Source organism: Pelobates fuscus, chromosome 5 (genome assembly GCF_036172605.1).
Source record: "Pelobates fuscus isolate aPelFus1 chromosome 5, aPelFus1.pri, whole genome shotgun sequence".
Taxonomy (NCBI): domain Eukaryota; kingdom Metazoa; phylum Chordata; class Amphibia; order Anura; family Pelobatidae; genus Pelobates; species Pelobates fuscus.
Window position 1 is genome coordinate 374037806 of NC_086321.1, and position 16709 is coordinate 374054514.

The 16709-nt window shown below is 45.8% G+C and overlaps 1 protein-coding gene across 1 annotated transcript in view; it reads left to right on the plus strand.

Moving 5' to 3' along the window:
* Positions 1–16709, plus strand: part of TOM1L1 (target of myb1 like 1 membrane trafficking protein) — a 64354-nt gene that overhangs the window by 6267 nt on the left and 41378 nt on the right. The gene's annotated exons all lie outside the window — the stretch shown is intronic.

The window sequence follows — 16709 nt, forward strand, 5'->3', positions numbered from 1 at the left end:
AGTGTATAAAAAATACATACGTATCTTGATATTCTATAAAATATAACAGAGAAACAAAAATAGTGCAAATAAATGTTGCCAATATAAATCAGAATAGAGATGATCTGTCACACTCACAACAGACACTTTGCTCTGGTGATTAACGCCTTAGGTGAGATCCAATGTCCTCTTCTTATTCCTTAAATAGGACAAGGTGGATGGTTTCAGCTTGATGAAGAACTCCACATGGATAATAATGGAAAACTATTTATTACATTTAAAAATAATCCAACAACAAAATACAAAAACTTAATTGGTGCAAAGTCCTATACAAAGTAGTCTCCCAAAAGGCGTTTGGCCAGTCTCTTTTTTGTGGGAGCCCCCAAAACAGTGGTCTTAAAGGGACCCTATAATCACCAGAACAACTACAGCTTATTGAATTTGTTTTGGTGAGTAGAATCATTACCTTCAGGCTTTTTGCTGTAAACAATGCCTTTTCACAGAAAATGCAGTGTTTACATTACAGCCTAGTGATAACTTCTCTGGCCACTCCTCGGATGGCTAGTAGAGGAGCTTCCTGGGGCAGTGCTGCACAATGTGATCGACATTCAGTGTCTCCACCCTCTGCATGGAGACACTGAATGTTCCTCATAGACATGCATCTCTATTAGGAGATGCTGATTGGCCAGGGCTGTGTTTGGCTTGTGCTGGCTCTGCCCCTGCCCCTGATTATTTTGACAGTCTCAGCCAATCCAATACTTTCCTATGTGAAAACAGTGTGGTTGGCTCAGTACACCACTTCTGATGATGTCAGCCAAGCAGAAAGCTCAGGGACAGAGCCACACCAGCAGACTGGAGTAAAAGTAAGATGTTGCTATATTTAGAGGGTAGGGGAAGGGGGGAGGGGAGGTGGTGGGGGCAGATTGTGGTTTTAACACTATAGGATCATGAATACATTTGTGTTCCTGACCATATAGTGTTCCTTTAATTAGAAAAGTATGGGCTCTTTAAAAAAAACTTGTAGATATACCTGACGGCAGAAAAACTTTAATGTCTCTGTCTATATATATATATATATTATTTAGATTATATTATTATAATTAAATGCATGCGGTGTAATTTTCTGGCCAGTCTGGGCTCTGTATCTCAGTCCGTCAGTGTATTATAATACAGTTCCCTTAGATATTTACTAACCAGGGTGGAGAATTTGAATTGCACATAATAGAACAAAGGGACAGTAAGGCTGCCAGATGGATAAAGCAATGCCAATCATTAATCTGACTCTTCATCACTGGAGCAATAAATAACACAATAGATGCACAATGCAGTTCTCCTTCTCCTTTTAACTAACGCTCATAATGGGGCCCGTTGTAGGGGAAACTGGCCAGTCCTGTTCTGCTTTGTGGTTTTAAGGAAATAAATCCTGGTGCATTTTGCGATTTCCAGATCATTGCATTGCTAACAAAATAGAGATGGGTATTTATTACCAATAAAATATAACACAGAATCACACTAAATTAATCTGAAACGTATCACTTGGTTCTTTAATTATCTCTGGACCTGAATTAGTAGAAACAATTATCACGATCAGTGTTGAAAGGACAGGGGTAAGACACAATAACTCTGGGCATGTCTGAGCAGGTGTTTATGGGATATGCAGTTTAGTATCAGATTCATTCATGAAATTACATGAATGAAACTACTGAACAAGATAATGGAAGCCGCATTGTTTTTCATCGATAGAATTAGTTGCTGCTTTGCATATCGGCGGTCATTGACCAGGTTGTCACATAGAAAACCAAAGGAAACAATAAAAGAAAGTTTGACTTGTAGCTGCGTGATTGTATAAGGTGCAATTCCAAGTCACTGGGTCTAGATAGGAAACCTCGTTGTACCATAACTGGTTGAAAACATACGGCTGAGTTTGGTGCATAGACTGTCTCTATGCTGACTACCAGGTGCAAAGGGCAGAGTTTAGAACAATGATTGACAAGGAGATAAGAGGTGTGAATTTCTACATTTGATTACCGGTATATTTTTCACATATTACAAATATATTGTTGTTAATTATAGAGATAAGTAAACGTAAGATGAAAAATTCTAGGAAATCACAGTTTCCCTTTCAGTGTCCCTTTAACTTGGCACCAAAGGCCACCGGTGGCTCCTATGAAGTAGAGGGTACTGATGAAAATGTGCATTCATCTTCCATTTATTAGCTAAACTGTTCGATCAAACTCACCGGCAACAGTCACAGAAATCATGTTCTTAGATTTAACTATGAAGCAGATCTGCACAGAGGGAAATGAAGTATGCAAAAATTATAAGGACCTTTAACACCCTGTAGGATAACTTAGCATCAATAAACCTGATTATATTAATTGTAAAAATATCAGATATCATTTTCACAATACAGTGATAGCATAAAATCTGATTCATTCCAACCTCTAATAATTCATGCAATATACTCCTGGAGTGGTGTAATTGCCAGTCACTATGACAACCAGGTCATGAGATTCTCAAACCATCTCCTGGCTATCTTGTATTGACAGGTGTAGAGCCAATCAGTTAAAGAGAGAGATATTATTATTGAGTTTTTGTATTTTTGGAGACAGCCAAGAAATTCAGCTGCAATTGACCCCTCTCTCGGCAGCTGCTGGACCCCAAAAGCCTCCCGTAAAACCTGCAGAATAAAAGCTTCAACGCACCAAGACATGGCCCCCTTGCTCATGATAAATTCTGCAACTTCTAATATAGTCAGAGCAGGTAGGGAGGTCATGCCAGCAAAGCATATTAGGAGCCTTGAGCTACGTTCACAACTAATATCTACCCCAACGGCCTTGTCGAGCTTGTGCCTGCTTCCTCACTTATTCAATAAAAATAGACATGGCAATGTACCTCCCACTGTTTTTAATCAGCAATAAATGGTGCTTTGAGGCTACAGCCCACAATCCATATGTGTTAGTGTTCTGGGGGCCAATTGCCCTCCTCCCCCCTTGCCAGTCTTCTCTTGCCAAAAGACTCGAAAGAGTAAATTTCAAATTAGAAGCTAAACCTATTAAAAGCACACCTTATTTAAATTAACTTGTTTATATTAACTCGTACCATGTTCTAATTTGTTAGTTTGTTTGTGTGTTTTTTAAAGTAATTAATTAATGCAAACAGAGACCCCTGTAGACCTTTTTTCAAGTTCCTACATATTTTCTAAATCACAAAAAGGTTTTTCTGCTAGCTATAACTGAATCTAATTAAGTGACGTGTGCAATTTATATTTCTATGATTCTAAGAGAACTTTTCAAATAATTCTTCTATTTAACAAATGAGGCTAAGAATTTGAAGAGTATAAATGATTTTCTAATATACCCGTAAGGCGGGGGAGAAATAGCAGTGAATTACTGTCTGTAGCATGTATCTACTGCTGCAAGGTATCATTCTATATAATGTGTTACATACCCTAAGGGCTTATATACCTATCCCACCAGGGGGCAGCGCTGTGCAAAGTGGCCTCTAATTCCCCTGACCATCACTGCACTCGATAGCAGAGGAAACTACAACATTGTAATGGCATCGAATAATACGACTCTTGCTAAGTTAGAGCGTGACTCAAAGTTCACTTTATAAAAAGTTAAACAAGTTTCTTTGTAGTTTGTAAATCTTAAGTAAATATTGAAACGGCAAAGAAATCCAATAATCCATTAAGCAGTTCAATAATACTCAATGGTGCACCAACTCTGCCAAGTGGCCCTGTTTAGGATAGAAAGTCCCTATTTGTGGTCCGAATCCCTGTTCTCTAGGAGTTCTGTATTGTAAGTGTGTCTGATTAGATAACATCATTTTGCAGCAATAACACTCACAGTAAAGACACCTCCCTGGACTGACAAGGAAGGGGGGACATGACTGCGGCTAGGATAAGGAGTCTTAAAGGAAGAGCAGATGGGAGGGGGATATATGGATACATAGTTGCTAAGATGGAAGACAGTTATAAGGACAGTGAGGGGAGGGGACTTACCAGTCAGCTCTTGGAAGTGCAGGGATCCTGACTTTCAGATTTTCAGATTTGCATCTGTCTTTCTTTGCTGACCCCTTTAAAAAAAAAAAAAAAAAAAAAATATTATAGACATTATTCTTAAAAAGTTTTATACTTACCTGTTCCTGAATTTTGAGAGTGATGGACGTTTCCCAGGAATCGTTGGTGGCCCTGTTGCAGGCTTACCGGGCTGCACATGGTGCAGGCTCGTTAGCAGAGGTGTTGGCCGGCATGGATGGCGTCCCCGGTGAAGAGGCTCGACCTGTGGAAGGTGGGCGGCGGGCCAGGCGTTCAAGGCCGCCGTCGCGACTGTCTCCCAGCCCGGTGAGAGGAGGTCGTGAAGGCCGAAGAAGCCGGCGAGCTGGAGTGGCTGGGAATGTGGAGCCGAGCCTGGTGTCGTCCCCCCGAGCGATCCGGTCCCAGGTGAGAGCTGCGGCTGCGTCCGGCAGCCATTTCCAAGATGGCGATTCGGCGGGAAGATCCAGGAGCCCTCCACCTTCTCTTCCGGCGCGGCCGGAAGTGACGTCACGACGCCGGTCGCGCACGGCCGGCGCGCCGGATATGACGACAGCAGCCGGCGACGGGCAAAACCCGGAAGTGGGTGCCCGCGCCGGAAATAGAACGCCGGGCGCCCGGAGACCACAAGCGCCGGCGGAAGAAGGCAGCAATAGGGGTGCTGTGAGCCGGACAGCAGCCCCAAGGAGATGGGAGTCCCCAGGACCGGCCGGTTCATGGGGTGCCGCGGATCAGGCGGCAGCCCCAAGGTTGCAGTACTGCCAGGATGCCGGCGGTCGGGAGGCCGTGTCGGCTGCAGCCCCTCTGGGAGCTGGGAGGCTCCAGGGGGAGTCCGGTGAGGAGGAGGAGTCTGAGGAGGAGCGAGAAGGTGATGGAGGACGGCCCCTGCGCCTCCCCTCATTTGGTGAGTCAGCATGCGCAGGCGCCTGGGGTGCTGCAGGGGGTTCAGGTCAGGATAGCGAGGTGTTGCGCCTGCTGAGGATGTTAGTGGAGGGGCAAGCCAGGGGTACTGGTCTAGGGGCTCAGGGTCCCGGTAGTGCGGATAGTTTGAGGGGTCATGGGGTTGGGGTTGGTTCCTTTCTCCCAGGGTGTGAACTGGCTCCCCTAGGTTTACATGTGCCAGCGGAGGTGCAAGAGAAGATTATTCGTGGTGAGTATGTGGATCTCCTTTCTCTCGTTCCGCCAGACAAGGAGTCCGTGGACAGACCGCGACGTGGCGAACAATTGGAGGGAGAAAAGGGTAAGGCTATCCCGCGTACGTTCGGTAATTGGCTGCAAGGATTTAATATCTTTGCCAGCGTACTAGTGCGCCGTTTCCCTGAGAGGGCCCCCTCTTTATTTGGTTATTTGGACTTAATTTGGGGCGCCTACAAGGTTTATGGAGGGCAATGCTGGTTCAAATACGACCAGCAATTCCGCCAGAAGATGGCGGCGTGCCCGGGTATGGGTTTTGGGGTGCAGGACGGCAGCCTGTGGCTGCTACTTATGACCCCGTGTAGACCCTCTCCCTTTTCGGGGGCGGCCGGCGTCCCCACGGGTACGTCGGCAGGTCAGAGGAAGGGAGTCTGTTGGCTCTTCAACGAGAGCCACTGTAAGTGGTTTAGCTCCTGCAGATTCCGGCACGAGTGTGCCCACTGTGGGGGAGCCCACCCGGCTCTCCGTTGTTTCAAGAAGGGCAGACCATCTGCCTCCAAGGGCTCTGGTAGGGACGACGTTCCTCGCAGAGAGGACTCCAGTGAGCGTGGAAAAGATGCGTCCATGGCTCGTCCAGTATCCTAAGAGGGACGTTGCTAGCCTCTTGTTCGACGGTTTCACAACGGGTTTCTGTTTCCCTTTGTGCGGGTTTCTGTTTCCCTTTGTGCTGTCGGACGAGGGCCAGTTCGCGGACAATCTTCGGTCCACGCGGGGAAAAGAGGTTTTGTTACAGGAAAAGTTGGAGGCGGAGATTCAACGGGGCCGTATGGCCGGCCCCTTTGATTCCCCCCCATTCCACAACCTGAGGGTGTCTCCGCTGGGTCTGGTACCCAAAAAGGATCCGGGAGTTTTTCGATTGATTCACCATCTCTCGTACCCTTCGGGGTCGTCGGTCAATGATGACATTGACAGGGATGCGTGCAGGGTACGTTATGCGTCCTTCGACTCGGCATTGCTCCTCCTGCGGCGGGCCGGTCGTGGGGCGTTATTAGCAAAATCGGACATTGAATCGGCCTTTCGTTTGTTGCCGGTTCATCCAGATTGCTTTCACTTGTTGGGGTGTTTCGCTAACGGTTGCTTCTATTATGATATGTGTATGCCCATGGGCTGCGCTATCTCTTGTTATCATTTCGAACTGTTTTCTTCTTTTTTGGAGTGGGTCACGTCCAGAGTTGCGGGTTTGTGTTCGTTGACACATTACCTGGATGATTTTTTGTTTGTTGGTCCGTCGGGTTCCCAGGATTGTACAGCGTTGCTTCAGGCATTCCGGCGGGTGGCGTCTGAGTTCGGGGTTCCTGTGTCCGAACAAAAAAACGGTTGGCCCGGTGTTGGTCCTTTCATTCTTGGGTATCGAAATCGATACCGAGAGCATGGTTTTCCGGCTTCCGGAAGAGAAGTTGGAGGGGTTGCTGCGGTTGGTGGACTTAGTCAAAGGTTCCAAGAAGGTTCAGTTGCGTCAGATGCAGGGCCTGTTGGGGCACTTGGTTTTTGCATGTCGGGTGTTACCGATGGGTCGGGCATTTTGTCGTAGATTGTCCTTGTCCACGGTGGGGGTGAAGGAACCTTTCCATTACATTCGGATCACGAGGCGCCTTCGGTCGGATCTGGCAGTGTGGAGCTCCTTCCTCAGACGTTACAACGGGCACTCTTGCTGGTTGAGGGAGGCCACCACCAATGCTGCCTTGGATCTGTTTACCGATGCCTCGGGGTCCGTTGGTTTTGGAGCGTATTTTCGGGGTCAGTGGTGCGCGGGGGAGTGGCCGGAGGAATGGCAGTCTTCCCCATTTCGAAGGAATTTGACCTTTTTGGAACTGTTTCCGATAGTGGTCGCACTGGAACTGTGGGGTGAGGAGCTGAGAAATCACACGGTGGTCTTTCACACGGACAACATGAGTGTGGTCCATGTGATTGCCCGATCGTCCTCCTCGTCCCCACCAGTTTTGGCTCTTCTCCGTCACCTCGTGCTCCTTAGTCTTCAGTTTAATGTTTGGGTGCGGGCGCAACATGTCCCGGGTGTGCAAAATGTGGTGGCTGATGCATTGTCTCGCTTGCAGTGGGAACGGTTTCGCGAGGCAGCGCCGGAGGCGCGGCGGATCGGTCTGCAGTGTCCGGACTCCTTATGGAAGCTCGATTTCGAGGCCTGATGGGCTTGGTATCGGACTCCTTGGCGGAGGCTTCCTGGAAGGCATACCGGGCAGTGTGGAAACAGTGGCTGTCGGCAGCACGGGACGGGGATGTATCCACGGAAATGGGACGTACGGAGGCGACTCTTGTGTTGCTGGATGACTTGGTCAGGAGAGGTAGGTCTTGCGCAGTAGCGGAGAAGGCGCTGGCTGCCCTGTCTTTCTTGTTTCGATTTATGGGCTGGCGGGATGTTACTAAGGAATTTGGGATCCAGAGGGTGGTGAAGGGGTGGCGACTGCGGCGTCGCCCGGATCGTCGTCGTCCGATTTCGGTGGAAATGTTGCGGCGGATTCTTTTAGTCTTGCCGCGGGTCTGTGGCTCGGATTATGTATCGAAGTTGTTTCGCGTAGCCTTCTCGGTCTGCTTTTTTGGAGCCTTTCGCATCGGCGAGTTGGTAGCCCCGAGCAAGGGGAAGGCCTCGCCTTTGGCATTGTCGGATGTGCGGTGGTCTACTTCCTCCGTTGACATTTTTGTGCGGCGCTCTAAGACGGACCAGGCGGCCCGGGGTGCCTGGGTTCGTTTAGGGGCCACGAGGGATGTCGTCTGTCCTGTCGGGGCTTTTCACGATTTTCTGGAGGTGCGCCCGGAGCGGGGAGGCCCTTTGTTGGCTCACGCGGATGGGTCTCCCCTAACACGCTATCAGTTCTCGGCAATGCTGAAGAGAGCATTGGCCGCGGGTGGTATGGAAAGTCAAGGGTTTTCGGCCCATTCCTTTCGGATTGGGGCGGCTACCCAGGCAAGTGTTTTGGGTTACTCGGCTGCGGGCATTAAACGCATTGGAAGATGGGAGTCGGGGCGTTTTAAGTCTTATGTCCGACCTCATATGCTGTAACCCTCTTCTCGTTGTAGGTGGGCGGCCCCGGTACGTGTGGATACTAGGGCATTCCTACGTGTACTGGGCAGCTAGACGAGCTGAAGACCGGGCCTATGGACGAAATTTGGGGTTCTCAGTGGACTTGGCCCGAGTCAGGTGGAAGGGCATTAGGGGCCTCCGATGGCAGCAAGTATATCCTGAGTTCGTGGAGCTCCGTAAGTTTGTGTCAGGGCCGGTGGTGGTGGTGGTCCATGCGGACGGGAACGACTTGGGGGTATCCAGGATTGTGGACCTTCTCCACCCGATTCGGCACGACTTGGCGAGGTGCATGGCGCTGTTTCCGGACATGACCTTGGTTTGGTCGGAGGTGGTTTCCAGGCCGTGCTGGCGCGCGCTGCCGCACTCGCGCGGTTTGGAGAAGAGCCGGCGCAAGCTGAACATTGCAGTGGGGAAATTTGTCCGGCGGCTAGGTGGGGTGGTCGTTCGACACGTGGAGCTGGAAGGGGAGAACCAGAACTTAATGAGGAGGGATGGGGTCCACTTAAATGAGATAGGTTTGGACATCCTGAACACGGGTTTGCAGAGTGGGATTGAGGCTGCGCTGTCGGCGGGGGGCGCGATGACGGCAGGAGGCGTGAGGGGAAGTCGTCATCGCGGTGGCGGGAGTCCTGGCCAGCGCAGGCAGAAGTGATGGAGTTGCCGAGGAGGCTTGGGGAGTCGCAGCCTGTTGGGAGCTGATGGCGGAGGCAGGCTGCTCATGGACTCATGGTTTGTGGGGATAGACCTGTCTGTTGGGCAATCACCCCAACAGCTGACAGTATTTATGTTGCTGGCATGGAAAAATTAAATAAAGCTGTGGCCGATGCCCTTACCCAACTTTATACGGTCTCTGTGTGTCATTGGGAAAGGGGGGCACCGGGTGGGTGGTACAGTCATCTAGACAGCAGTCAAGACACCTCCCTGGACTGACAAGGAAGGGGGGACATGACTGCGGCTAGGATAAGGAGTCTTAAAGGAAGAGCAGATGGGAGGGGGATATATGGATACATAGTTGCTAAGATGGAAGACAGTTATAAGGACAGTGAGGGGAGGGGACTTACCAGTCAGCTCTTGGAAGTGCAGGGATCCTGACTTTCCCGCCCTCCCGCCCTTAGGACATTTGGTTATTGAAGGAATGTGGGTTTTGTTTCTGGTGCTTGTTGTTGGTTGTCTTTTCTTGTTTTGTCACAGCATGCGGGAGTCCTGGCCAGCGCAGGCAGAAGTGATGGAGTTGCCGAGGAGGCTTGGGGAGTCGCAGCCTGTTGGGAGCTGATGGCGGAGGCAGGCTGCTCATGGACTCATGGTTTGTGGGGATAGACCTGTCTGTTGGGCAATCACCCCAACAGCTGACAGTATTTATGTTGCTGGCATGGAAAAATTAAATAAAGCTGTGGCCGATGCCCTTACCCAACTTTATACGGTCTCTGTGTGTCATTGGGAAAGGGGGGCACCGGGTGGGTGGTACAGTCATCTAGACAGCAGTCATGGGCTTTTAAAGGGGCACGCACATTAAGTGTTGTAGTCTTTATGGTGCCAACGGTCTACCAGCACCATCACATCCCATAATGAGGAGTCATTCTGACTCTAACCTAGGTTCTCCAGGAGCCTGCAGCTCTCACTGTCTACTATGATATCACTAATACAGAGATTCCCATTCTAGTTTACAATGTTAGTTTTGTCCAACTATAGACATGATGTGTATCGCGTTTATGGTTCTTAGAATTGTCCTTTAAACTACAATAAATGTGTTTAACCAGTCTGAGTAAATAAGACACTTTGTTCTTGTTCTAAGTTACATATTCAGTTCTTACAACGTGGTGGAATGGGTCGATATCCCCTAACCATACCTCCAGTCACACCCCTGTAATTAAAGTGTCTGTGTCGTAGCTATGTGAAATGATTGGGGGTACGGTGCATCTTCTTGAAGGAAACCAATGCATGAATGGCCTGACTCAGCTTCTGAATGGAATCTTTGGAGACATTGGGCAGTGTGTTTGTGTAGTGGATGCTGTGTGTTTGTGTAGTGGATGCAGTGTGGGTATATGTCGGGTAGGAAAGGGGCTGCATTCGGTGGGCAAAAGATGTGGGATTTTTTTTTTTTAATCTTTATTATTCATTTGTTAGTTTTATTCCCCCCAGCTCTCACCTGTGGTCAGAAAGGGGGGACATTACACTCCATGGTGGTCCGGTGACATTGTGCAGGCTGCCTGGCACCTATATAGTAAAGAGGGGGCCCAGCACTCCCTATCTTCAGCTTCCGGCAGCTCCTCTCTCCAACTCTGAAGATTGCATTTGCTGTTCCCCCTCTTCACTATAGAGACAGTTGAGGGCCTGTAGGGGTACAAATATATGATATGATAATAGCTATATATGTGCAAAAATACTCCAAGGAGGTAGGTTTCTAGCACTTGTTAAATGGTCGAGTAGGCAGCTTGAACAACCCAAAACAGAGTCTCTTCTTACTGGTAGTAAATAGTTAATGTATAGAAGGAGGGGAGCAGGTCCAGGTCAGTGCAGGTCAGTATGTAATGAGAAGAGAGGACAAAGTGCAGGATATAGTGTAGTATGTAGTATGCTGATACTGTGTTAAAAAAACAAACAAAAGGAATTGCAATTTCAGTGTATGGAGCTGATAATTAGCTCCAATTTGATGCGGTAGGTGGTATAATCCCTGCCCGTGGATATATACTTGGTCCAATGGAGGGTGCTATAGAGGTATGTAAAAAGAACAGAGCGCCACCAACATAGTGTAGTATGTTGAATATACTGGGTGGAGTGATAGATACTTGGTGGAGTACATGGTCACGCAGGGAATATGGGGCCCAGACCCCCCAGGCAACCGGGGCTCCATACAGCAGTATCAGATGTAACTCCTGATGGCAGCCCTATAATTTTAATGATACAATAAGCTTTAACAATATAATGGAATGTAATGATACAATAAGCTGAAATAAAACAATTATTTGCAGCAATACAATATGCTGTGAAGATACAATAAGCTGTAACAATACAAAATGCTGTGAAGATACGATAAGCTGTAATAATACAAGAAGCTGTAATGATACCATGAGATGTGCGATATAATAAGCTGTATTAATACAATGTGCTGTACAGATAAAATAAGCTGCAATAATACAATGAGCTGTAATGATACAATGAGCCGTAATGATACAAGAAGCTGTAATGATACAATAAGATGTGCGATATAATAAGCTGTAGTAACTCAATGTGCTATGAAGGTACAATAAGATGTAATAATACAATGAGCTGTAATGATACAATGAGCCGTAATGATACAATAAGATGTACAATACAATAAGCTGTACTTATACAATGTGCTGTGAAGATACAATAAGCTGTAGTTTTACAATGTGCTGTGAAGATACAATAAGCTGTGGTAATATAGCTACCGGTAATTATACAATAAGCTGTAATAATACAATGAGCTGTAATGATACAAAAAGCTGCAATGATACAATAAGATGTGTGATACAATAAGCTGTAGTAATACAATGTGCTGTGCAGATACAATAAGCTGTGATGATAAAGCTACTGGTAATTATACAATAAGCTGTAATAATACAATGAGCTGTAATAATACAAAACGTTGTAGTGCTTATGGTGAATAAAGAGTCCCTTGAAGTACTGCCGCGAGGTCTGAAATACAACCATCAATTTCCTATAATTCATTATCTGCTAAAAAAAAATGGCAGATGCATTGACCCAAACCCTGCTAACTGTCCTGAGTTTCCAGGAACAGTCACTAGTGTCACGTCCAGTGCTTGGGTTTTCACCCACATTCTGGACTCATGATGTTTCTTTTCTTTGTGCGAAACGGTAAACCTGTGCTTGATTCTAATGGGTTAATAAGCTGTAAATTTTTTTCTCAATATGTTCAATACGGGGTATATACCATATTCCTCTAATTGGGAGCGGATTTATTCACCGAACCCCTTCTCCTCCAGCACCCCACCATTCAGCAGATTGTACCAGAATTATCCCAGCTATAAATCCCATCCTCCATACACAGGCAGTGTCACTCTCTGCTCACAGACTGTTACAAGCCTTTTAAGACTTGCTCACAGATAATCACCTAAAGCATGGTTCGTCAACCTGGTCCCTACCGCCCACTAGTGGGCGTTTCAGGATTCCAGGTGGGCGGTAGGGATTTCCAGGTTGATCGGGCCGGTGCGAGCCGGCGGTACCCGTGCGACTGGGTACCGCCGTGACCATTTGCGGCTCCGGCCCGCCCGGTAAACCGCCGGGGCCGCCTTCCAAAGTGTCCATCGGGTGGCCCATGCTGTCAGGGCCACCCGATGGATGCGGATTGTAAGGGGGCCCGGTCAGCGCTGGGCGCTTTAACAGCGCGACCGGGCCCCCTGTGATGACATCAGAGCTGGGAGGAAGTGATTCCCCGGTCACTCCTCCCAGCTAAAACTGAGAGCCGCGCGGGAGGAAACACCAGGGAGTCAGAGTGGGAACTCTGACTCCCATCCACCTGAGCCACCACTGGACCCCAGGGAAAGTCACCCTCCTGCACCTTAAAGGTAGGAAACAGGAGGGTGACTTAAATATGAAGTGTGTGTGTGTGTTTGTTTGTGTGTGTGTGTCTTTGTAGGTATGTCTTGTGTGTGTGTATGTGTCTGTCTGTGTATATGTGTGTGTGTGTGTCTGTATGTGTCTTTGTATGTATGTCTTGTGTGTGTGTATGTGTCTGTCTGTGTATATATGTGTGTGTGTGTGTCTCTGTATGTATGTGTGTCTTGTCTTTGTATGTATGTCTTGTGTGTGTGTGTGTCTGTCTGTGTATATGTGTGTGTGTCTGTCTGTGTATATATGTGTGTGTGTGTCTGTATGTGTCTTTGTATGTATGTCTTGTGTGTGTGTGTGTGTGTGTGTGTCTTGTCTTTGTATGTATGTGTGTCTTGTGTCTGCATGTGTGTGTGTCTATGTATGTCTGCATGTGTGTGTGCATGTCTGTGTGTCTGCATGTGTGTGTGCATGTCTGTGTGTCTGTTTGTATGTATGTGTCTTGTGTGTATGTGTGCCTGTCTGTGTCTTTGTGTGTGTGTGTGTGTGTGTATGTGTGTCTTGTGTGTCTGTATATGTGCCTGTCTGTGTCTGTATGTATGTCTTGTGTGTGTCGTATGTGTCTGTGTGTCGTATGTGTCTGTCTGTATGTATGTGTGTCTTGTCTTTGTATGTATGTGTCATTGTTTGTGTGTCTGCATGTGTGTGTGTCTATGTATGTCTTATGTGTGTGTGCATGTCTGTTTGTATGTGTGCCTGTCTGTTTGTATGTATATGCTGCGAGACTAAATATTTGATATCTGGTTCGATTTTCGTAAGGAACAAACGAAGGTCTCTTTCAGTGATATTCAGACGACTTCTCTGTTTGCGCATAATATGATTTCTCATTTGTGCGTCAGCTCATCTCCTCTCCCTCCTCAATTCCCCTCCCCACCTTTTTTTCCCCTTTTTTCTATTTTTTAACCATCCTTATAGCAATGCCCAGTAGGAAGGCTGAGCTAGGTAGCCCACTTACTATAGTCCACTATAACATACACTCAAGACACACACACACACACAGGACACACACACACACACACAGGACACACACACACACAGGACACACAGGACACACACACAGGACACACACACACACACACACAGGACACACACACACACACACACAGGACACACACACACACAGGACACACACACACACACACACACACAGGACACACATACAAAGACATAGACAGGCACACATACGTGTGTGTGTGTATGTGTGCCTGTCTGTGTCTGTGTGTGTGTCCTGTGTGTCTTTGTGTGTGTGTCCTGTGTGTGTGTGTCTGTATGTTATAGTGGACTATAGTAAGTGGGCTACCTAGCTCAGCCTTCCTACTGGGCATTGCTATAAGGACGGTTAAAAAATAGAAAAAAAGGGGAATAAAAGGTGGGGAGGGGAATTGAGGAGGGAGAGGAGATGAGCTGACGCACAAATGAGAAATCATATTATGCGCAAACAGAGAAGTCGTTTGAATATCACTGAAAGAGACCTTTGTTTGTTCCTTACGAAAATCGAACCAGATATCAAATATTTAGTCTCGCAGCATCAACCGCAAGGATCTCATTAATCACTAGTAAAGGTAATTTCAATTTACTTTATTGTTTTCTCATTAAACGTTATAAAGTTAAAATCCTTATAAACCTGCATTAAGTAGAAATAAAAAGATAAATACGTACATTTATTTTTTTTAAAAACACCCCCCTTTCTTAAAAATATTCCGCATTTGCGCGAAAACTGGTGGGCGGTAAGGAAATTTTTTCAACCAAAAAGATGCATTAGTGGGCGGTAGGTAGAAAAAGGTTGACTACCACTGACCTAAAGTGTAAATCAGTCTTGTATTTCAGGAGAGATGGGAAGGCTGTAAAATTGGATTTTATGTCTGTTTGTTATACATCTCTTTCTACAAACTGTCTAGCAGGTCTTACTCCTGCTTAACCCCTTAAGGACACATGACATGTGTGGCATGTCATGATTCCCTTTTATTCCAGAAGTTTGGTCCTTAAGGGGTTAATCAGAGGTCTGTTAATACATAAGTAATGATGGAGGGTCATTTAAAGGGATACTCCAGGAGTAATCGATGCAAAGTTTTTAATGCATTCACTAAAAAAAACAAAAAACAAAAAAAACAACAATAGAGATAAATTATTTCACAACAAAAACTTGTCACTTTCTGCATTTGAGATTTCCAGGAAGTGGCTGGAACCAGTCAATCCTGGTGATACCTTTTATTTTCTAATGCTGAAGCTAAACATATTCTGACCTATATTCTGACTTATTTATATTTAGAAACCTAGCATATTCTTTAATCCTGGCTCAGCAGGCTAGTTACACAAGTTTCTTCGTTCGAGAAAATAAAAATATGGCTTTTATACGGGAAAATACGAAAATACGGGAAAAAATTTTGGCCATTTTGGCTGTTTTTGTCTTGTCTGGGTATGTTTTAGTAAGTTTTGACTGCGTATTGTTGCCTAAGGCGTATACAGATCAGGAGCGTGGGGTTTAAAATAGTTTTGTGATTGTTTTCTTGTGAAATGTTTTAACACGCTTTTCCTGATGATGTACCATTTATGCAAAGTAAGGCAACAATTGTATATTGTGTTTTGTTTATATGGAATAACCAATAACAAAAAAATATATATATTAAATAAAAAAAATAAAAAAATATGGCTTTTATTAACTTTGCACATAGCATCATTCACAGACATGTACGGTGGGTCCTATCTGAGGTAACGGGGAGTGTATGTAGCCTCCATTAAAATATTGGCACAGGGAAAGGAAAACATTGCAACCTGGCATTTAATTTAATATTTTTGAAAATTGCGTAAACTTGTTTTTTATCACGTCAGTTTTTTTTTTTAATGAAGTGTTTGGTGGAATGCGTTTTTGAGCAAAAAAAAGTCTACAAAATATACATTTTTCTGGTCGGCAAATGTCGACTTTTCGGCGTCTTCATGTTCCCAGAGACTCTCTATCATGCATATTGATGAGTTATACTTTGAGGAGCTGGAAGCTGAGCCGTGGACCTGCAAACAATGGCAAACAATAAAACAGCCCATCCACTGTAATTTATCAGTCTGTGCTTCTATAAGGAATCATGGGGGAAAGTAGCGAATTAGCATTCATTTGCATTAAATGCCATGCCTGTGCCTTTTCAGAAGTTGCTTGTGATGTAATCTTAAATGTTAAATGTATTCAAATAATCTAAATAATTTGAAAAAAGAAGTCGTGTATTCACAAACAGTCAAGGAAATAAGGCAACCAGTTAATCTCTAAAAAAAAAAAAAAAAAAAAGGTTTTAATGTGACCACTTCTGTCTTGGGAAATAGGATCACATGGACTTTGTATCTAGATTGTTTTGACACAGGAATATTCTATAATGAAAAGCACAGAAAGTTGGGGAATCTTGTGATTTCAGTTTCAGACGTTCCGTTTTTGCTAGCGGAACATCAAATAACTGCAAATCAGGTTAAACAGTGCTTGGAGCTAACATTTTACCGTCCTATATATTGTGACCAGGGTGTGTTAAGTTCCGCAACATTCCATTGCAAGGACATTCCTTTTCAGCAACACCACAACACAAAGTCAGGGTTATTCGGGAATTCCAAGCAAATTTACAATTGAGGCCAACATATGTAAACTGAAAACAATTCAGAGCTCCCAATTGTACTAATTTTCTCAGGGCAGTCCCGATTTTGGGGTCCTGCCTTGCCGTTCGGATTAAATTCCCTGGTGTCCCACATTTAGGGACACCAGGAACCTGCCCTCACCAGCACAATGTGAGTGCATCTTTATCAGCGCTCTCTGCGTGGTCCTATAGGTTGGGTATTTGCACAGCTAGCCAAACTAGAAACATTATCCTAATATCATCTAGGCTTAAATTTGAAATT